This window comes from Macrotis lagotis, chromosome 1 (assembly GCF_037893015.1).
Source record: "Macrotis lagotis isolate mMagLag1 chromosome 1, bilby.v1.9.chrom.fasta, whole genome shotgun sequence".
Taxonomy (NCBI): Eukaryota; Metazoa; Chordata; class Mammalia; order Peramelemorphia; family Peramelidae; genus Macrotis; species Macrotis lagotis.
In genome coordinates, this window is record NC_133658.1 from 82620556 (window position 1) to 82644342 (window position 23787).

The following is a 23787-nucleotide window of genomic DNA, read 5'->3' on the forward strand; positions in this document are numbered from 1 at the left end:
TCCAGAAACAACATCTAGGCATGGAACGTAGTTCTCAGTCATAGAAATGGCATGTGGAGTGCCATATTTGGGGAAAAGTAAATTCTTTCTCTTCAAATCTCCTATTGCCCTTTGTCTGGTCTTCTCCTTTGTGCTTATTTGAGTCTTCCTTACATCTCAATTAGTTGTGTCCTTGTCCTTTTACATGATAGATTGAAAAGTTCTTGAGATCAAAGTCTGTGTCAGATCTGTCTTTGCAAATGCCAAACTTAGCTTCAGACAAGAATATATGTTCAGTACTTCTAGAAGAAGATGGATATTAAGAAGTATATGGGGGCAGCTAGGTAGTACAGTGGATAGAGCACCAGTCCTGGAGTCAGGAGGACCTGAGTTCAAATCTGGTCTCAGACACTTAATAATTGTCTAGCTGTGTGACCTTGGGCACGTCACTTAACCCCATTGCCTTCCAAAAAAACAAAAACAAAGAAAAAATAAAGTGACTAAGCCTAAAAAAAAAAGAAGTATATAAAATTGGGATGTATAAAAATAGTTTTGTCATAGATGTTGAAGTTGGAAGAGTATTTAGTAATCTTGCAATTTAACCCCCTTATTAACAAAGTAAAAAATTAAGTCCTTGATTTTGGGAAATGACAGAGCTAGGACTCACATCAAAAATTTTTTTTTAATTCCAATTGGGAATAGGTTAATAATCAGTGTAAGTTTTTCACTTAAAATAATAATATTCTTTTTGTGTGTCTCTTTGTAGAGATACGTACATAAAATGGAATTAATTCATTCAATAAGTATAAACAAAAGTTCCAGGCACAAAATATCTCAAGTGTCTGTGTGATTAGAAAAGGAGGTGAGAAAATCATTTAACACCAAAGAGATAATGGGATGACATCTCATCTCTACTAGTGCCCATGAGCTGCAAAAAAAAGCAGAGGAAGATTTCCACAGGGAACCTAAGTCCTTCATGAGGTATGTGGGGAAAGACACAGACAAGAATTGCACGGGTTAGAAAGAAGTAAAGGGAAATGTAAAGACACAACTCCATTAAATCAATGTATTTTGGTGCCTGTGAAACAAGTGAGTTTTAAATCACAACCATTATCTAAACTCACCATTATGCTTTCTGAAATCCCCCAAGTGCCAATTAAACTTCCTTTAAAAAAAAATAAACCTGCTCATTTGTGATTACATTCTCACTCTTTTGAGAAATGTCCCAAATATTGAGGTTGCAAAAGTAAATGCTCTATGTTGTTTTGGAAGAGTCAATTAAAACAGGGAAATGATGACACATTTACCACCAAAATGAAAAAAAGCGTCAAAGACTTTTGAGGGCCATTAGCTTGCTCCTAAACCCACATGTCTGTGGTTTCTTTAATCTCTGCCAGTAATAGAGAACTCAGGTTATAAACAGAACTATTTTGGAAGTTTTGTGTTTCATTTTTAGAATCAGGATGGAAAAGATTTAGAGCCAGATCTCTGATCTCAGAGAAGCACAAAATTTTCATTGTTCATTGACCAGATTCTCATCCTTATCTTGTTTGTCCTCAAACTTCCCTGCATGATGAAGGGACCTTTGGCATGGATTTCTTGATTTCACTTTAGAGTAATCAGAGGTGTCAGATCTTTAAGGTTTATAAAGTACTTCTAAAGTGACTTGCCCACGGTTACCCAGGCCTCTCAAACTCAACATGTCCAAAAGAGAACACATTATATTTTCCTAAAACCTGTACACCTTTCTAACTTCCCATTTTTGTCAAGGACACTACTGTTCTTTTAGTTAGCAAGGTTTACAACCGCAGTGTTATCTTCAGCTATCCCCTTTCTCTCACCCCATATATCCAGTCATTTGACAAATCCTGCCATTTCCATTCTCAACATGTCTCCCATCTGATTCCTTATCTCTACTCACATAACCACCATCCTAATATAGATTCTCATCACCTCTTGCCTGGACAATTGCCATAATATCCTAATTTTGTCTCTGTGCCTCAAGTTTCCCTTCTCCAATCCTTCCTACAAACAACTGTCAAAGTGATTTTCCCACAATGAAGTTCTAATCATGTCATTCCCTTACTCAATAAACTCTACTGGCTCTTTGTTGTCTGTAGGATCAAAAGCAAACTCCTTTATTTTGAATTTAAAGACCTTCACAACTTGGTCTCAAACTATTTTCCCAGCCTTATTGCATATTTTCTTCTCTCTGTGTCCCCTGCAGTTCAGTCAGACTGTCTTCTTTACTTTTGATCAAATATGACACTCCACTTGCCATTTCTATGACCGAGAACTGACTGTCTTCCATGCCTAGATGTTGTCTATTCATCTCTACCTTTTAGATTGTTTTTCCCTTAAAAATTCAATTCAAATGCTACTTTTTAAACCTGAGACTTTTCCTAATTCCCTCAAATATAAATGTGTCTCTCCCAATTACCTGTTTTTATGATATATTTTGTATGTAGATCTATATACATGCCTTTCCTAATACAGAGTAAGTTCTTTGAGGGGAAGACTGTTACATTTTTATCTTTGTATTTCCAATTCTGTATTTCCAACACATCGGAAATATTCATTAAATACTTTCTGATTGCTTGATTGATGGGTGGATGGAAACTTAGCTGGTATGTATAGAAGAGTCAGTAACTGACTGAAAGTCTCCAGATTCCAAATCTGGAGCCCCTTTCCTATGATGCTCTTCTAGTTCATGTCTTTATGGAATTTTCATTGAAGTGGGACCAAAAAATGAGTAGAAGTACTGGTTTTAATTAATTGCGCCATTACACAAAGTACACTATGGCAAAAGACCTGAGCTGTAGACTAAACTATACCTCTAATTCCCTGTAGCACCTTCATCTAGTCACTTCCTTGATCTATACCTCAGTTTCTCCACTTGCAAATGAAGGAATTGGACTATGGATTCTGAAGTCCTTTCCAGCTCTGTAATTCTCTGTTCCAAAGTATTTTCCAGCTCTGATTGATTTTAAATGAATCTTAGGATTGAGAACTCCTGATGAACTCCTTATAATAATTCATCCAGTCCTCTTGTATAAATTATTTTCTACCTAATCCCTTTTTTGTAAAGGATCCTTCCATTTCAATCATGGTAATTTTATCACAGGTCATATATTGAATGAGTAATATTTTGCAAGCTCTTGACATCTGTGCCTCAATTTCCTCATGAACAAATGGAGACTAGGCAGCAACCACAGGGTCCTTGTGATTACTAAATGAAATAATGAATGTTTAAATGGCAGTCCATAACTTCATAAGAACTGTAGTTTTGGAGCTAGAAAAAAACCTATGTGGTTATCTAGTTCAAGTCCCTCACTTTACAATTGAGGAAACTGAGTTCCATGGAACAGAATTGGCTGACTTGGATAGGTGGCATGAGTTTCAAGCTAGTTTCTCCAGTCTCAGATGGAGCACCCTTTCCACTGTACTATCCTATCTCTTGAGAAATGTTCAGTGACAGAAGATAGAGATACATGCCTGAATCCTTCCTTGCTTTGAGCTAGGTACATTAAACGACAAGTTATCTGTAAACCTGGAGAAGAAGATATGATAGCATATCTGAATACACATTGAAAAACAGCCTCATGTCTTGCTGTGCTAGTCCAGGTACTACAAGGTGGTATGACAGGTGAGAATTCCAGTGAGAAGGAATTAAATTCTGACAACTGGCAGTGCCCCCAAGAGAATGGACTGGTTGAGAAATCCCCTTCACAAACAATAATTTAATGATCATACATAAAACCACAAACAGGAGCTGACTGTGACTGTCTGGGATCTGGCAAAGTAAATGAGGTGTCTTAGCAGCAGGAAACATGAGGAAATGAGACTAACTAGAGCAGTCATTTTCACACCTCAGAAATGACACAGCCTACCTGCCTGGGACAATTGCCTCCTTATGTGTAGCCACAGACAAACTTGCTTTTCAGCAGCACATTTCAGTGTCTTCTTTGGGAAGTACTTTTGGATGGTAATGGTTCCAAAAAATGAATGAACCAAGTCTTACTTTCCGTAGCTATGAGGCAGCCCTGTGCATGGTGTGTGGTAAAGCCTTCAAATGACAGTGACAGAATTTCCCAAGCTAGAAGGAACCTTAAAACAGAGAACACAGTTCGTCAGACAACATAGAGCATTCTTAAGGGAAAAGAGTGTAGAACGTAGAACGACAGAGTTCTTAGAATTCATCCAGGTCAGATTTTGCCAAGAGGCAGACTGAGTCCTAGAAAAGAATAGTAGCTTCCCTAATGCCACATTGCTGGTAAGCAGCAAATACAGGGCTTCAACCCAAGTTGTCTGACTCTAATGAGTCAAAAGTTTATTGAACTTAGAGGTTTTTCATGGATTAATTGAAATATAAAGTTGGAAGAGACTTGAGAGTATCTTGTCCTCTCCCATCAGCTATATGACTTCATTTTAATTTCACCATCAGTATGGTACCAAGTACCTTCCCTGCTGCCTTTCAGCTACCTTTTGTGTATCCTCTATTATAATATCTATTATTAGATATTATTATAATATCTGTTATTAGATCATAAGTACATGAGGGCAAAGGTTATCTTTTTTTTCTATCTCCAATACTTAGAAAGGTTCTTAGCACATAGTAGGACCTTTCCATTCAGTCAATTTTCATTCTTGTCCAACTCTTTGTGACCTTACTTGGAGATTTCTTGGAAAAGATGCTAGAGTACTTTGCCATTTCTTTCCATCCTTAGAGATTCAAGTTCTAAGGTAAACAGGGTTAAATGACCTGTCCAGGGTTACACTACTTGGAAGTATCTGAGACCAGATTTGAATCCAGGAAGATGAGTCTTTCTGACTCTAATCTCCTATGTCACCTTTAAACTCCTAGTAGAAGCATAATATGTGTTTATTTTAATGTCTTTGTATTGTATTAAGGGAGGAACAGTAATAATAATAATAATGATGATGATGATGGCAATAATGGCTAACATTTACTTTACACCTTAATTTTAACAAAGTACATTAGATACATTATCTCATAGCCCAGTAAGGTACAGTTATTATTATCCCTCTTTTACAGATAAAGAAACTGAATCTTAGAGCAGTTAGGTGATGATTCGAGGTCACAGTGTTAGAGACAGAATTTGAAATCAGACCTGCCAAACTTCACGTCCAACACTTGATTCAATGAATCATAATGTCAAATATGTAATCTATCACTTTCTTTATCACCTTAAGTGATAGTAAACTCACTACCTTCCAAGGGAGCCTTGGCCACTATTGAATGGCACTGATTGTTGAAAATTCTTTGTTACAGTGAGCCCCCCCAAAATCAATATCCCCATAGTGTCCTATGATTTTACTTTGAAGGGCTTTGATTTCTTCTTAGTTCAGTTCAATTCAGTAAATATCCATTAAGTGCACTTGTCTCAGCTTTCAGCTATGTGAATTTTTTTCTACATTTATCTTTTCTATCTCCCTTTTTTACCTCTTCTTCTCTTGCCTGATTTAACCATGACTTGATAGGTTTTCTTTTGTTTTGGGGAGATGGAAATGGCAAACCATTCTTTTTGAGGACAACCCCAAACAGAGTCACAAAGAGCTCAATACTTGCTTACCACACTCCTGGAGACTATACTATCCCACTATCATAGAATTGAGGGATATTACTTGTTTAGATGTGATGTTAGGTGAGCAGATCTAGGGACAAGGTAGGCCTTTTCTCTTCTACCTTCAAAGGCACATTTTCACATCACATGAAAGAAGGAAAAGAGGCAATATCTCATATTTAAAAAACAAAACTGAAAGTTGTCACAATGTGACTTAATATCATGTCATTCAAAATCTGCTTAGTAGCTATCATAGGCAACGTTTACCTAGCTAAAATTATGAATAGCATTTTCACCAGAGATCATAAGCCATTTGTATAATGGAAGAACAGTCAGAAAAATTATTTTGCTGTTTAAAATGTGAATGCACTGCATGATATTTAACTAGTAAAGGTTACCTCACATGTACACCAGCTGTGTTTCATGTTAGTAGCTTGAATCATTTAATCATTGTGGGCTAATGACCTGAAAAATTGCATTTAAAAAACAAAATATTATCTGACACTTTAAAAAGTAGAATGGGATTTTAAAAAGTAAGAAAAACTAGTGTTAAGTTTATAGGTCTGAATACAGAGTTTGAACAAAGAATCATTATGGTGCTGTAGAAAGAACACTGCACTAGAGTTAGAGCCCTGGATTTTATTGCATCTGCCGCTAATTTATGACATTTGAAAATGGGCAATTTCCTTACCTTCTCTGAGTCTCAGCTTCCCTATGTCTCAGTTGTAACTTCTGGTTGTATGTGGTTGTAATTTCTTAGTGTAACTATGGAAAGCAAGAAAACATACTGGTAGTTGAACTGGCTTCCCCTCCAAACCAGGCAAAGGGACAGAAACAGAATCTGTTCAAACCATGTCTACCAGGGGCCAGTTAAGAAAAGAGATTTCCATTTTGATCATTTCTCTCTTCTTTTCCTATGGGGCAATGATAGAGACCTATTCCTAAGAGGCTGGGTAGTGTACTCTCACAGTTCCCTTTCCTCTCTAACAAGAATCTGGAATGATTTAATCAGTCAAACTGAATTTGAATTTAGTTTCAGATACTTACTAGCTATGTGACTTCTAGTCAAGTCACTTAACTTCTCCCTGACTCAGTTTCCTCAACTATAAAAATGGATTACTGTGAATAGGAAACTTTTTCTTACATCACAGCAAAATCTGTTCCTCAAACTTCCACCTGTTTCTCTTAGTTTTACCTTCTGAGTCCATTCCATTACAGCCCTTCAGATCCTTGAAGACAGTGATTAATCATATCCTTTAAATCCTCTAAACCCTCTCTTCTTCAGGCCTTTAGCTGCCTCCTTATGGCCTCCCCCTTCTGTTTATATATCCTCTGGATGTTCTGCAGTTTATTAAGATGTGGTCATCATGACTGAACAATAACAAGAGTTGTGAGACCTGACTCTTCCTTCATTCTCTCAGATGATTCCTAGGATCATGAGGAATTTACTCACAAATTGTGGGAAAAAGAAAATTGTTCAGAAAAGTTGTGTGCTGCTACCAAAGGAAATATTTTCCTTTCCTTACAACATGCCATAAAGGAATGGAACATCTAGGATACATAGCAGCTTGACCTCTGGTCAATCAAACAAAGATAAAAATGAGGAGAATTAGTAATGTAGAAAGTAATTAGAAAGGCTGGGACCTTTAAATGCTAATTTTTTTGAGTTCAGATCATCTTAACTGGTCATCTAATCCAACCTCCTCATTTTACAAATGATACAATTGGATTCCTTAAGAGTAGAAGACATTTAGAAATTTCCCCAATGTCATACAGATAGTAAATGAAGACAAAACAAAACCTAGTGTTTTAACTTCTGCTGTCAGGTAGATCTCCATGAGAAAGACCACACTATGCTAAGACCTTCAGCTCACTTGCCTTTATCTATGGAACTGATCTCCCATCAGCTAATACACTGCCTGGACTCATTCCACATTGATTACCCTACTCCCACACCCTCTCACTCTCCCAGTCCCAATAATACTGAATTCATGAATCTGGAACATCAAATCATACCACCTCCCCAGTTCCTGTTTCCAATCTCTCCTCTTTCAGTTCAAGCCTATCCCTCCAATATTCCAAATCCATATTTGCATGCTTCCTCACAGAGGAACTTTCGCTCCATAATCAGCAAATTTCCTTTTCTTTTAGGCTTCTCCCTCCCTTCTACTTATATTGTCTACCTCTTACTACTGGCTCTCTCTCTCTTTTTTTGACATTGCTTCCCTTGCTTTCCTTTCCTATACCAATTGAAACTTTTCTCATACCCACGAAGAACATGTACAAATTGGAGCTATATAATACTGCTTGTTCACAATTGCCACTCTCCCTTTGTATCATCACTCAATAGCCTCTGCCCTTTTGAGAATCACACTATCCAGATTTATCATCCAATCTAGATCCTGTTGGCTGCTACCTATAGATTTCCTGAACATTCTCCTCCTTTCATGATTGCATGGTTCACAGTCTCCCTTTTCACCCTAACTCCTACCCATATCCAAAGGGAATTCAGCAAGCTTATTTTATGTTGCCTTAAATATCATAACTCTCTAGTACTTCAGTTTTTTCAGTTGCCATGATCTACTCTTCCACTCTACCTTAGCAAAACATGGGGATGATCACAACTTTGATCTTGCTGTCACCCATACGCATCTCACTTGCTTGATCTAGAACTCTAAATTCCTTTTTCCAGTCATAATCTTCTATCATTCCATCTCTCCTAATACCTTCCTTCTCTTAAATCTATTCTTCATCCTTATTTCAATCTCTATTCCTCATCATTTTTCCTCTGGCCATTACCCTTGCCTGTTCTCCCTTCCTACTCTTGATTTCTCAGTAAATCAGTTCAATTTAATAATCTAATCACTTGCTCTTTTGCAAATCAGTCCCTGAATTACTGCCACAATCTGCCTCCTCTAACTTCTGTTCATATTCTCTATTTTTTATGAAAACCCAACAAACCAGCCCTCTATCCATCCTCTCAATAGAGGACCCTACCTCTTCTGTTACTAAGAAATTCTAAACCATTTGCTGAGATTTCTTTCTCTCCTTTTTATCTCCCAATCTCTTCCACATCACCCCCAATCTCTTTCTTTATTTTCTGATATACTACATATACCATCAGTCCTGTCCTTCCTCATTTTCTCCATCAGATTATCCCCACTATAATTCCTTCTCTCTAATCTTTAATCTCACCCTATCTTTTTGTTTCTTCACTATTACTGTGCGCGCACACACACACACACACACACACACACACACACTGCTCCATCCTTAAAAAAAAGAAAAAGAAAAACAACTGAGGTACCATTATTGCTATTAATCAATAGCTTTCCTCTGTCTCACAGCCAAACTACTCTAAAAGCTAGCTATGCTCATTGCCTCTACTTTCTCTTCTCTTCCTCTTCTAAGTCCTTCCAGTCTTGATTCTGACCTCATTACTCATCTGGTGCTACTCTCTCATATTATTTCCAGTAGTCACTTAAGTGCCTTATCTAATGGGGAGATAAGGAAGAGGTGGTAGCTATTGGTTTTTTTCTCAATCATTATCCTTCTTAGCCTCTCTGAAGAATGTAACACTCTTAACTATTCTTTTCTCCTGAATTCTCTCTCCCCCTGGTTCCTGATACCTCTTTGTTATTTTCCTCATTTGCTTCTTTTCAGTCTTTTGCTGTATTTTTGTTGGCCTCCAAACTTCCTTACAATGGGTCTACCCGAAGACTCTCTTCTGAGCACTCTTGTCAGTTAGCTAGACAGGAAATAGATCTTTATTAAATGCTTAATATGGGTCACACATTGTGCTAAGTACTGAGATATGATGTCTTTCATTCTTATAGAAGACTATGACATCAGGGAGATGATGTCATGACAAGCACATGAATTGGATTTGAATGAGGGGATGCTGTGCTAGGTCACCAACCTCACTTTCTTCTCCAGAACCATCTGGATCCAGTGGCCAGATATGAATCTGAATGGCTAGAGATGGTCCTGGATGTGAGGCAATCAGGGTCAAGTGACTTGGCCAAGGTCATATAGCTAGTGTCAGAGACTGTATTCAAACTGTCATCCTCCTGACTCCAAGGCCAGTCCACTATCCACAGTACCACCTAGCTCCCCACTAGTATCTATTGGAAGAATATGTGTGTATATACCCACATATACATATGCATACATATATAAAATATGCATATATAGTTATATATATATATATATATATATATATGAAATATAGTGTCTTTATTCAGGGAACTCACTTGCTAAGAGAGGAACCAAAATGCAAACAACTATTGTACATAGAATATATATTCATCATAAACCAGAAGTAATTTTAGAGAGTAGACACTAGCATTAAAGAAAGAAATCACTTCTCTTTTCTCTCTAAAATACATTTTGATTTGGTTACCTCATCAGCTTCATTGGTTCACTTATCTATGCAGATAACCAGAAAATCTATATATCTGGCTCAAGTATGTCTCTAGTTCTACATAAATAACTTGTTTATTGAGTATTTTAAACTCAATATATCCGAAACAGAACTTAGTGTCTTTCTACAGAAACTCATCCCTCCTTTAAATTTCCAAGTTTTTAAATTGAGTACTATTGTTTTTCTAGTCATGTAGGTTCACAACCTTAAAGTTATTCTTGACTCTTCACTCATGCTTAATTCACAGATCAAATCAAATTACTAAATTTTGGCACTTTTAGCTTTTCAGCACTTTCCACATTTGTCTCTGATTTCAAGTCCTCCTTGGGCCCTCATTGGAACTTTGCAATAGTCTTCTTTATTTGTCCATCTTTATGCAGCCACCAAAAGTACAAGTCTGACCCTTTAACTCCGAGTTCAATCAATCCACTGATTAGTAAACATGATTGAGGTTCTAGGCATTGCACTAAGTGCTGGGGATACAAAAAAGAGACAAAAGGCAGTGTCTGCCCTCAAGGAGCACCTACTCTAATTGAAGAAGCAACAAGCAAACAGATATGTACAAGTAGGCTAAATAAAAGTTAAATAGGAAATCTTTAGCAGAGAGAAAGGTTGGAAAGATGAGATTTTAGTTGGGACTCAAAGAAAACCAGGGAAGCAAATTCCACCAACTTCCTTTCACCCAAAAGATCAAATATAAAATCTTCTGTTTGGCATATAAATATCTCCAAAACTCAAATCCATCCTTTTCTAGTCTTTTCACATTTTAGTCTCCTGCATATACCCTATGGTCAGGTATATTAGTTTTCTTCTGTTCCCTACACATGACATTTTGTTTCCTATCTCTGTACATTTACATTGGCTTCAATTCCTTCTCACCTCCACCTCTTGGAATCCTGGTTTTGCTCAGGACTCAGCTTAAGCACCTTCTTTACAGGATCTTTCCTGGCTCTTGAATTGCTGATACCTTCCTTCTCAGGACTGCTTTGTATTTTCTTTGTGTTGCATTTGGACTGTATACACACACACATACATGCATGAACATACATCCTTTTTTTCTCATTAAAATATAAACTTCTTATCAAAATGAGTACAGAATTTAGACATAATAGCTGATACCATTAGCCAATTAGGAGAACAAGAAATAGTTTATCTGTCAGCTCTTTGGAAATGGGGAGGGGGATAGAGTTCATGACCAAAAAAGAGATAGAGAACACTATAAAATGCAAAATTGTAATTTTGATTACATTAAATTAAAAATTTTGCATAAATAAAACTAATTCAACCAAGATTAAAAGGAATGCAGCAAGTTGGGAAACAAATTCTACAACTAATGTTTCTGATAAAGGACTCATTTTTAGGATATAGAGAGAACTGAGTCAAATTTATAAGACAAATCTTTTCCCAATTGACAAATAGTCAAGAGATATAAAAAGGTAATTCTCAGAGGAAGAACTTAAATTTATCTATAGTCCTATAGAAAAATGCTCTAAATCATTATTAATTAGAGAAATGCAATTAAAACAACTCTGAAGTGCCACCTCACACCTATCAGATTGGCCAATATGACAGAAAAGATAAATGATCAATATTGGAGGGAATGTAGGAAAACTGGGACACTAATGCATGGTTGGTTGAGTTATGAATGGATCCTATCTTCTGCAGAGCATTTTGGAACTATACCTAAAAGGCAATGACATTGTGTATACTCTTTGATTCAACAATATCACTACTAGGTCTGTATCCCAAAGAGATCACAAGAAAGGGCAACCCACAGGTACAAAAATATTTATAGTAGTTCTTTGTGTAGTGGCAAAGAATTAGAAATTGAGGGAATTCCCATCAGTTAGGGAATGGCTGAACAAGTTATGGTAAATTAATGTAATGGAGTTCTATTGTCCTATAAGACATCATGCAGTGTGGAACTTTAGAAAAGACTGGAAAGACTTGCATGAACTGATGCTGAGTGAAATGAATAGAACCAGAAGAACACTATGCACATTAATGGCAACATTGTGTGATGATCAACTAAGATGGACTTGCTTATCTGAACAGTACAATAATCAAAGATAATCCTAAAGAACTTATGAAGGGAAATAGCATTTATATCCAGAGAAGAAACTGGAATCTGAATACAGACCAAAGCTTACTATTTTCAGTTATGATTATTCTCTTTTAGGGGGTGGGAAGAGGGAAGAAAGGGAGGGAGGAAGAAAAATGTGAAATTCAAAAACCTTACAAAAATGATTGGTGAAAAATATCTTTATATGTAGTTGGAAAAATAAAAGTTTAAAAGAAAAATACTTTTTTATATTCTTCTTTGAGCTAATGTTATACTAGGTAATAAATAGTAGGTATTTATAATAAACTTATTAATTTATTCATTACACTAGAACATTCTTATGCTTACCAAATGTTGTATATGTGCATAATATATAAATATATTATGTGCACATTACATAGAGTAGAGAATATATATATATATATATATATATATATACATGTGTATAGATGTGTATACACACATATGTGTATGCATATTTTTCCAAATCCTTTTTTCCTAGTTGAATTTCTAATGAGTTACTTAAACTTATTTTTCTTATTGCTTTCATCTTAAGGCATGATTACCTGTTCCACACGGATTTTACATTCCCTTCTATCTTTTGATAGCTTTCCATGTGGCAGTGAGAGATTTTCAGCTGCTACTTCCTTACTTTGCCCTTCTATGTTCTGGCTTCCAGATGTAGGTTCATTTATTCCTATCACTCTAAGCAGCAAGACTTCAGACAGCTGTTGGCTTCTCCACAGGATCCTTTGGGGTCAGCAGATGACCTGAGCAAGTCACCATCTCATAACCACATGTTCAGCTAAGAATATACTGTGGGCTGCCCAGTGAAAGATCGATACTTGGACTAAGAGATCATTTCTTTCATCTGCGTGATTCTAATCTTGACGTTGTGGAGCTAATGGATAAGTAGCATATGGTTGTATTCCCTGAAAGGTTACTAGTGCTTTGATTCATTGATATAGTTCTTTCAGAAATATTTTTCTTTTTAATTGTTTATAAGGAAATGGTATATGTCTCTTTACCCATTGTTGTATCTGTTTCCTCTGGCATAGATACTATAATTCACAACTGGGTACTTTAAATTCATTTTCTTCACCCAGTGAAGTTAGATGTGAATTTTGTGTGTGTGTGTGTGTGTGTGTGTGTGTGTGTGTGTGTGTGTGTGTGGTGGGGAGGTTGTTTGTTGTTGTTTTTAATTAAAAATGATGAGGATAAAGTGAGTAGAGATCCTTGACTTGAACAGTAATATCAAATGGACTAATCAGGCTCTCTGCTCCGCCAAACTGAAGGGTAGCAGTTCAGGGACCAAATTCAGGATAGATAGGCTACCTAGATAGATACCCTTGAATTTGACTGTAAGGTTGAATCCACAGTACAAATAGTTCACAGCTTCCTTATTTTCCTTATCTCACAATGAATTAAAAATCAGAAGACATAGTTTCAAGTTTTACCTCTGTCATTTACTCTTTATTCCTCTTAATTAGTCTCCCAATATCCAGGCTCTCCTCTCTCTAATCCATTTTCACAAGTTGATACTTAACAATAATCTCTGACCATGGCAATCCTATACTCAAGAAGCAGCTTTAATAGCTCTCTATTGTTTCAAAAAGGAAATGCCCCTTCTAGGCAACACAATTGTATTATTTTCCTAACAGGTTTCTTTTTTGGTTTGTTTTTTGCAAGGCAATGGGGTTAAGTGGCTTGCCTAAGATCACACAGCTAGGTAATTATTAAATGTCTTGAGGTCGGATTTTAACTCAGGTCCTCTTGACTCCAGGGTTGGTGCTCTATCCACTGTGCCCACTAGCTGCCTCCATATCATTTCCAAGGGGCTAAAAATGTTTGACAAAAATCAAAGATATATAGATATAGATAGATATGTACTTGACTGTGAGACACAGTGTGATCTAATGGAAAGACTCCTGTATTTGGAACTTAAGGACCTGGCTTCACTACTACTTATTATCTCTCTAACTCTGAGCAAGTCACACTTTTTGAAGCATTGGAGATGATGGACAAAGAACCCTTGAGGGGTGTCAGGAAAAACCTAAGTTTAAACTTCTATTGCTGATGCATATTAGCAAAGTATTTCACCTCCAGTATCCCAGAATTGGGATTGCCAATATGCATTGTTAAAAAAGTTTCCTTGCTGTGAATTTCCTATCCAAATGGATTAACAGGCCTCATCTATAAAATTATAGATGGGTTAGGTGAGCTCTAATGCCCCTCTAATTTTAAATCCAGAAACTAAAGAAATTATATGTTTTTTAAAAATATTATCTCTTCAAGAAGTCACATAATTATATATTTAGAATTAGAGTGGATCTTACAGGTCTTGTAATTCAATTCCCTTATTTTATAGATGTGAAAACAGACCCTGAGAGGCTAAATAGCTTACCTAGGCTAAGAAGTAGAGTTGGAATTTGAACTGAGGTCCTTCAGCTCCATGGTCAGTTCTTTTTTTTTTTTAGGTTTTTGCAAGGCAAATGGAGTTAAGTGGCTTGCCCAAGGCCACACAGCTAGTTAATTATTAAGTATCTGACACCCGATTTGAACCCTGGTACTCCTGACTCCAAGGCCAGTGCTTTATCCACTACACCACCTAGCCGCCCCTATGGTCAGTTCTTTCTTTTATTGTTTGCCAGTCTTTCTTTGCAGTGAATTTTACTTTAGTATCTTGTGTAAATTCTAAAGTCTTATCTTTAGGAAATCTATTCTTAATAATAAATTAAATATAATAAAGATGGTGATAAATAATAACTGTCTTTTCTGCAGCATTTTTGAAGTTTACAAAGCACTTTACATATCTTATCTCATCTCATATGTTTGCTTATGAAGAAGTCACTTGGTACCAGAACCAAACAAATAGGAAATTCTATTTATTTTAATTTAAACAAATATTGATAGCCTACTATGTGCCAGAGACTGTGTTGGCTCAGAACTGGTAGAGGGAAAAAACAAAGTTTGCATCTGAGCCTGCCCTTGTCCTCATGAAAGTCACAGTCTAGATGCTCTGAAAAATAAAAACCACATTACCGTGCTTTGCCTCAGGAAAATCTTTTGCATTATAAGTCTCAGAAGTAAAGAAAATAGCCTCTCTCACTCTAGAAAAGAATTTCAAACTATTAAAAAGCATTTTAAAAAATGCTCCAAATCACTAATAATAAGAGAGATGCTGTTAAAAAAGAAAAACACAAGCTTTAACGTCATACCCAGTAAACGAGGAAATATGACCCTGCCTTGCCAAAGTGGGAAAAGTCAGCAAAGATGGGCACACAATGCTTTGTTGGTTGTTTGACTTAGTCCAACCATTACGGAAACAGTTTAGAATTATATGAAGAAAGTGACTAAACTGGTCATGCTCTCTGATCTAGAGATTCCTCAGTTGGACAAGTACCCAAGGACAAAAAAAAGAAGTCTCCTCTAGTATTAAAGTAGTAGTATCAAAGAAATAGAAACAAAAGAGTACATTGACTGGGAAGCTACTAAATAAGAAATGGTAGTACGTGAATATAATAGTTGATTACTGGGCAGTATGAATAGACGAATATAAAGAAGCATGGAAAGACAAGAACTGAAACAAAGTAAAGCAAATCAAGGAAAACAATATGACCTATGACTTTGACAATGTAAATAGAATACTAGCAAACATTTAAAAATGAAAACTGTAAAATTACAATGACCAACCTCGATCCCAAAATAAAGCTTTGAGAAAGTATCTTCCATGCTTCTTTGCAAAGGTTGAACTACTTGTAATATTGACCTTTTGTTTCGTATGTTGGTTAGGGTTCCCCCCAACTCATTTTCACTTTTTATTTTAAAAAATGGCTCTCTAGGAGATAAAGGAGAAAAAGAAGGAGGAAATAAAGGTGATATAAAAACAAAAGATCTCAATAAAATTTGTTTTCAAATATAGTTCTTAAATTCAAGCTGATAATTGGTCAGCTCTATTTCATAAACCTTAATTTAGTGCCTACAATGTACAAATTATACTTTTACTTGGTACTGAAGGATAATTTAAGATTAACTTATATAAGGATAAGGATAACTAAAATTAAATACTTATTAGAACTCCCAGAGTACAAGGGTATAAACGAGTACATAAACTTAAATATAGATAAATAAGATTTTTATAAATTTCTTCAGAGTTGAATTCTTCCCATTCCACATGATTCTCATTGAGAAAAATAGTCTATGGAGTACCTTGAAAGATGGTAACATTGACCAGCTCAATAATTTTAGATGTGTTCCTAATCATTCTCTTTGGGCCTCATTTTCCTCCTCAGGTCTTCAATGACAGAGGTGGAGGGGATGATTATGGATATTCCTTCTATGTTTGGGGGCCCATAGGCATCTCATACTCAACATGTCCAAACAAGCACTCATTATTCCTCAATCTTGTTTCTATTCCTTCACTACTTCTCATGAAGCAGCCATCCTTTCAATCGCTCAGTTTTGAAACCCTGTAGTTGTGATGATTCCACTTCCATAAGCATCTCTGGCATCTACCTTCTTTTCTCCATTCACACAGTTATCTTATCACCTCTTTGTTGGACTATTGCATTAGCCTCTTAATTGACTGTTCTGCCTCCAGTTTTTCCCCTTTACAAACTGCAGAAGTGATATTTATAAAGCAGAGTTTTGCCCATATCATTTCTCTATTTCATAAATTCCAATTGTTTCCAATTTCTTCTGGTATCACATAAAAAGTCCTTTAGCAGTTAAAGCCCTTCATAACCTGGCTCCAGTCTGCATTTCCAGAGTTATTATACATTGCTTCCTTTAACACACTCATCAGTGCAGCCAGTGTGGCCTTCCTGGGATTCCCGGGGAATTGACCTTCCATGTCCCATGCCCATGTCTTTCTTTTGCACACAACATTCTGCCAGCCTGTACTGCCACTCTTGGCATTAAAAACCACCTCCTGCATGAGAGCTTGTCCTTATACCCATAGCTGTTAGTGCCTCCATCCAATAAAAATTACCTTGTATTTTAGAGTTTATAAATACTTGTATATATTTTTATATGGATATATTTTGTTTTTGGTTTGCTTTTTCTCCCTTCTAAAGAGCATAGTTACTAACTCCTTAAGGTCCAGGAGTATTTCATGTTTATCTTTATATCCCCAGTGTCTGGCACAAAGTAGTTACCCAGCATATGCTTGGTGACTGATTGATTGGTTAATTAATTCATTTTTCTAGGATCCTCACTAGCTTTTGCATTCATTGTTCTAAATTCTTCATTTTCTTTCCTTCAAACACATAACATTCTGGGTTCTAAGGGCCCTTTCAGATCAACCATTCTGTGAGTCTAGAAGCAGAGTTAAGTGTCCCAAGAGGACAGGAACAGTTACTGGTGGTGGAGTTTTCCCCAGATCTCCTCTATTCCCTACCTTGAGGCTAAATGTCACTCACCTGAATAGTTGGCTGGCTGCATGAGGACTAAAGGCTGTAATAGCTAAATGAAGAAGCTAGTGAGATGGGCAACCAAAAGATATATTATCATTAAGATGCAGCATGATGCTATGCACTTGTTCCCTAAGATTTATACTATAAGCACTAAGCTATATCCTTAGACCTAAGGAGTTCGGACTCTCATTAACTGCCTTATACAATATTTTTTCTTCATTGGGAAGGTTCTTTTTAATTTTTTAAAAAGGATTTGCACTTATTCTGTCCCTGCAGACTCTACTTGAAAAAAATTATATATGTATACACATATATATGTATATATAGTTTAAATTTCTCACCATCTCAGGGGTAAATAAATATATTAAAATCAGCTATGGGATGTATAGTGCAGCATAACAATGATAAATGATGTTGTGTGTAATTTTTCTACTATTAACATAAAGTAATATAAACTGAAGGACACTAGTCTATTGAGAGAGTTAGTAGCTAATGTTCCATATCAGATGTGGACAATGTCAGGACTGAATACAGATTAGGTAGTGTCCTTTTCTCCCCGGGGGAATTAAACTTGGAGACACTGCTGGCTGCCAATGGTTTTACTGCGTTTGGCTGGTGCCTGTGGTGTCTTTCTTGGTCTATTAATTCAGGAGCCGTAAATGACAATATGAACAAAAAGCTTTTCCAGTGGGATGCATTTTGGTTATGTTTCCTTGTATCTCCCATACCTAGTCAATCCATTTTGTCACAAGAAATGTGTTTGCATGGCATAGATTTCCTCCACTTCATTAGGGTTCTTGGCATTATTTGCTTATTTGAGGCTATTATAGGAAGTTTAAAAAATATTCCCTATCTCTGTCTCAGATTTCAAAAGAGGCAAGGGGGACCACGTAGATTACAGAAATGTTAATCTGGAGCCATTTGTTCCTTTCCAGAATTGGACCCAAATTGGTAACAGCCATTCCCAATTAATGGTGCCTTAAGGTTTAAAGCAACCCCAACCTGGTCAGGTAGGAAGAGCATACATTGATATCCCACTTTCCAGATGAGGAAAATGAGGTTCTGAGAATCCAAGTACATTAATCCTAGATGTACCAGCTGTCAAATACTGGAACCAAAGAATCAGATTCCATTTCTTCTGATTCATTGATCTTTCCATATTGCCCATGCCTTTTCATGGAATGGGTATAAACTTCATTCACCCAAAAATCTATGACAACCTATGTGTTTAGCTGCCAGTGTGTTCACAGTAATGCATTTTCATCCATGAGGATTCTTGTCTGTCTTCTGCACTATATATTTTCAATTCACTTCTTATCTATACTATAACATGAAAGTTTGAGGTTTTATATGGGTTTCCCTGTGGTATTTTCTGAATATCCCTGCCTGCTACTTCTATTACTATTACAAAGTATTCACTTGTCATGAAAGTGACACTACTTATACCACTTACTCGATTGCTATGAGGGAAAAGCTTTGTAAATCTTCAAATGATCTAGAAATGGGAGGAAGGACTTATGTAGGTATAATGTATATTACGGGGGTAAAAAATGTATAAGGTATAGTAAGGGGATAACAAATTTTTAAGGAAAAAATGAATATTCTTTCTGAAAGAGGTGGGCAAAACCTAAATCAAAATCTAATTTCTTTATCCAATTTTGTTAATATTTCACTAAAAGAAGCCATCACAAATGAAATAATAGAACTTCAGAGGCAAAAAAAGTATCTCATTTCCCCAATGCCTTAAGTTTTACAAAGGATTTTCCTTATAAGAATTGGATCAGATAAGTAGTTGAGGTAGCTAGGTGACTCAGTGGATAGAAGAGGGAATCAGGAAGACCAACCTTCTAGATTTCAAGTCTGACCTCAAACTAACTTTGTGACCTTTGGCGATACTTAACTCTTGTTTCTCTCAGTTTCCTTATCTGTAAAATGAGCTTGAGAAAAAAAAATGACAAACCACTTTAGTATCTTTAACAAGAAAAACCTCAAATGGGATCATGAAGAGTCTGACAAGACTGAAAGAACTGAGCAACAACAACAAAAAGGGAGATAGTAAAAGCTTTAACTCCATTTAAAAGATAAGCAAATAAAGACATTTGTCCAGACTGCAGTTCTCTAGAGCTAACAAATCAGAGGTGGGGCTCAAACACAGGTCCTGGACTCCATAGTTAGTGTTTTTCCATTCCGCAATTCTAACTAGTAGGAATCTCAGGTGTCACAGGGTCTAGTGTGATCCTTTTACAGACAAGGGAACCGAGGTTCTGAAGTGGGTCACAGGGCCTAATTGCCATTTGGTAGTAAAGCCTGACTCCCCAGGTCAGTATTCTTTCTACTATACCAGCCTGTCTCTGAAAAGCTTTCTGGTGACTAAAACTGCAAATGAGTTTGCTTAAGTTTTAATTATTTTTTGTTGTTGTTGCTTAAAAGCTTTGGATATGTGCTCTCTGATCTGTGAGATCCATAGTATGCATTTACACTTGAGGATTGGAGGGTTTGGGGTTAACTCTTCTATTTCAAGCTGGTAACCTAGGCAGAATCCTTAAGAAACAAGAGCTAATGCCCTTGTTTCGACATGCGCATTGTTATTCGTTAGGTGGGCTCTGATATGATACGTTTGTCACGCTTCATAAATTTTATCTTTGCACTAAAAACAGGGTTAGAATATCTTCAATGCAATTATAAAAATGTATTAAAACTGAGAAGGAGGAAAAATATGGTGGAAGATGAGGTTTTAATGATTGTATAAATGTTCACTCTTCCATGGCCAAAAAAAGGGTTTTTTAGCCAGATTATTTTAGGGAAATCCAAGAGAAGGATCTAGGTTTTCAGAGCAAAGAAATTTTTATACTGAGTTCTCACTAAATGGAAGTTTGTGACCACAGGACTTGGTGAAGCACTTTTCTCTTTCAATTCCAACAAACTATGAGCATAACTCCAGTGGAATGGAGAGGATAAAGTAGGATGTGACTCAATTTTGTCTTTTGGCTAGCAGCTATGAAAATTAAAGAAATAAGTAGTCTCCCTTTGGTCAGGAGGTGGAGGAGAAAAGCATGCTATTTAAAAACAACTCTTCCCTACAAGAAAGATAAAATAGTCAAGATCCATAAACTTTCAGAAGGAATTTGAGTTTTGATTTTATTGCTAAACTGTTTACTATATCAGCTGAGGAGGATCTCCTGAGTATAAAAGAGAATCAGAAATATTGAATCTAAACCAGAGGTTTCATATGGAAAAATAATTTGATCTTTTCCCAGGGAATTGACAAACTTATCTATACCACTGAATTCCAGACTTTTCTGTATTATGTAGGGCATATTCATTTTCAGATCTACATCAGCCTTTGGCACAGGGAGTATATTAAATATAGTAGTCACAGGAGGAACAGAAAATTATAGGAATTTCTAAAGTTGAAAGAAAGTTTCTTGATATTTTCTTGATAATTCTCAAAGGGGAGTAAACTGTGACCCAGAGGAAGAGAATTGACTTGACCAAGGTCATATACAAAGTCAATAGAAATATAATGACTATAAATTAAAATCCCACTGTGACTTATTACATAGGTTTTGAGAATTGCTATGGCCAAAAAATTAATCACCCCATGCCCAACCCGATAATAAGCCTCTCAGGACTTAACTAGAATGGTGCTTGGTGCTTAGAAACAGACATATCATCCATCCCACTACTCATAGGAAAGTTTGGGTACATTTAAAAAGTAAAGTTGAGTCATTCATTTATTAATTTAATAATACATAATGATAAAAATATTAAATATAATATAAAATAAAACAATACCTCTATTAATAAATGAGTAGCATATATTATTTGCCCTTTGTATGATATTGTCTTAAGTATATCAGATACAAATAGAAAAATCACTGCCCTCAACAGCATATAAAGAAATTAGTCAATATAAGATATAAAATATTTCCAAACTAATCTTGTTATTGGGTAACAAGAGGAGTGATAAAGAAAGGCCTAGTCTAAGAGAGAGCATTCCAGCTAAGCAATGAAAGAAGCTAGCAATACAGGAGTCATAGGTAAGGAAGGAATGCATTTCAGTCCTGGAAGATAGCATGTGCAAAGACATTAAAAGAGTTGGAGAGAAGAAAAGGAATGTTGTGTACCAGAAACTGTTTCCTGCCATTTTGTCAAGAGTTCAGAAGTATGAGGGAGACCTATGGAATTGGTTGAATCTAAATTTTGAATGATTTTTTATTCTGCAGAAGAGTTTGTCTTTTATCCTAAAGAAAAGAGGGATAGTGATAAATATGTATCAGAAGATGGAAAATCTTAAACAGAGCACAGTACCTGACGTTGGGTTAGGGTTAGGGCTTTGAAACTTACTAGCTGTGTGGTTTTGGAGAAGTCATTTATTCTAATTTTTTTTAATCTCTGCTTCATGGGATTGTTGTGGGGAAAGTGATTTAAATTAAAGGGATTTTTTTCTTTGTTTTTGAGGAATCGAAGAAGATTTTCATTTATTGAAGGGCTAAACAAATTATGATACTTGAATATAATGGACCATTACTGAACTCTGAGAAATTATGAATATGCAGAATCCAGAGAATTATGAGAAGAAACAGGGGCTGTTTCATTTTTTTTGTTTTTTTTTTTATCCTGTATATATCACTTAGAATACAGTGGATGTTCTAATGATGATAAGTAATTATAATATACTTATTGTTTGACAAAATGATTAAACCAATGCAGAAAAAAATAACATACACAGTATTAACAGCAATATTAACAAAATGAATGAAAAATCTGAAACTGAATATATAATTATAATTACCAACATTGGCTGTAGAGAAGAACTGAAATGTGCTTCCTTCCCCTCATTGCAGAGATGGAATTCTGTGGGTATGAAATATTGCATGTACAATCAGATGCAAATAATTTGTTGATTGGTTTTACTGAATTTGTTTCATTCTTTTTTACAAGAGATACCTTGCTGGAGAAGGAAGGGTAGAGATGTATTTAGGAGAGTTATGTCAAAACAGAAGATATTAAAGAAAGCAAGATTAAAAGACTAAATGCTATATCATCATGAGTTTTAATAGAAATTATTATCACTGATTCAAGGCAAGTCGATACTACTCAGTATTTACTAAGGAAGAATTCTTCCTAACACAAAGAATAGCCTTATACTTCAAAAAAGTCTGTATCATAACATTCATAAAAACAGAGTATTAATCTCTAGCTTTCTTAAATTTAGAAGCAAAAGAATAAGGCATAATGATTTCTTCCTATATTTTATTAGTCTCCTATTTTCTTTTTTTCTCTCCTACTATTTTCTAATCAATCTCTTATACAGTCCACATTTTCCTCCCACTCCAGTTATATTTTTAACAGCCAACATCATGGTAGTTTCATGTGAACTCACTGAAATGTCAATCACTTAAATGAAGAGGAAATTAATATGGAAAACAGTCCTAGCAGTTAGAGGTTTCTTAGAACATTGAAAAGCTCAGGCAATTTCTCTTTGACTTTGTTTCTGACACTTGTCTAAAAGTTTTTATTTGTGACAAATTTGAATGGTGGAATATTTTCTTCTTCATTAACTGTCCTTGGTGTGTTGAAGTATACTTACCAATTATTCAAGGATACTTAGTTTCATTAAGTGCTTTCTCCCCCAACCAAGGGCACAACCTCTTTACCTTGTCTTTGTGGAGAGTTTTCAAGTAGTCAGTCTTGTGGTGAGATTGGTGGGTCTTGAATGGCAGACACATTGAATGCCACAATCCATCATTAGTCTCTTAGATACACAAAACTTTTCCAGATCTGAATTGCCTTTGAGGAGTTGGGGGGTCACCTCTTAACTAAAATGAATCATTAGTGAAGATTTTCATGGAAAATAGTTTAAGTAGTTCATTTTGGTATCCATTTTGGGTCTTGTAGAAAAAGACAACACAGCACAAACTTTAAAGAAGCTTTTGTCCATTTTGAAACCAACAAAAGATAAGCAATTCACCCTTTGATTGACATCTTAAAAGGAGAACTAGTGAGATTGAGAAGAGCCAATGATTATTAGTATTCCTACATAGCCTAGCATTTCCTTTAAATATTAAAATTAAAGAGTTTGGGGCTTGGCATCTCCTATTAAAATGCAAAAAAAATGTCTAAAGGAGATAAGCCATTATTAAACTGCATGTATTGATCAGAAAAATAAAGATTTTGCAGACTTTTGAGCAGGAAAGGAAGGTAGTGGCTATTATATGTGCACCTCCTTTTTTATAAAAGGGAAAACAAAGCCCCAAAGAGGAAAGGGTTTATCAGAATTTTATCAACAGACCCAGGATTCAGTTCTAGCTAATGCCTCTT

At 35.8% G+C, this 23787-nt stretch overlaps 1 protein-coding gene across 1 annotated transcript in view; it reads left to right on the forward strand.

The window, feature by feature from the left end:
- Positions 1–23787, forward strand: part of WWOX (WW domain containing oxidoreductase) — a 1413871-nt gene that overhangs the window by 955597 nt on the left and 434487 nt on the right. The window lies entirely within an intron of this gene.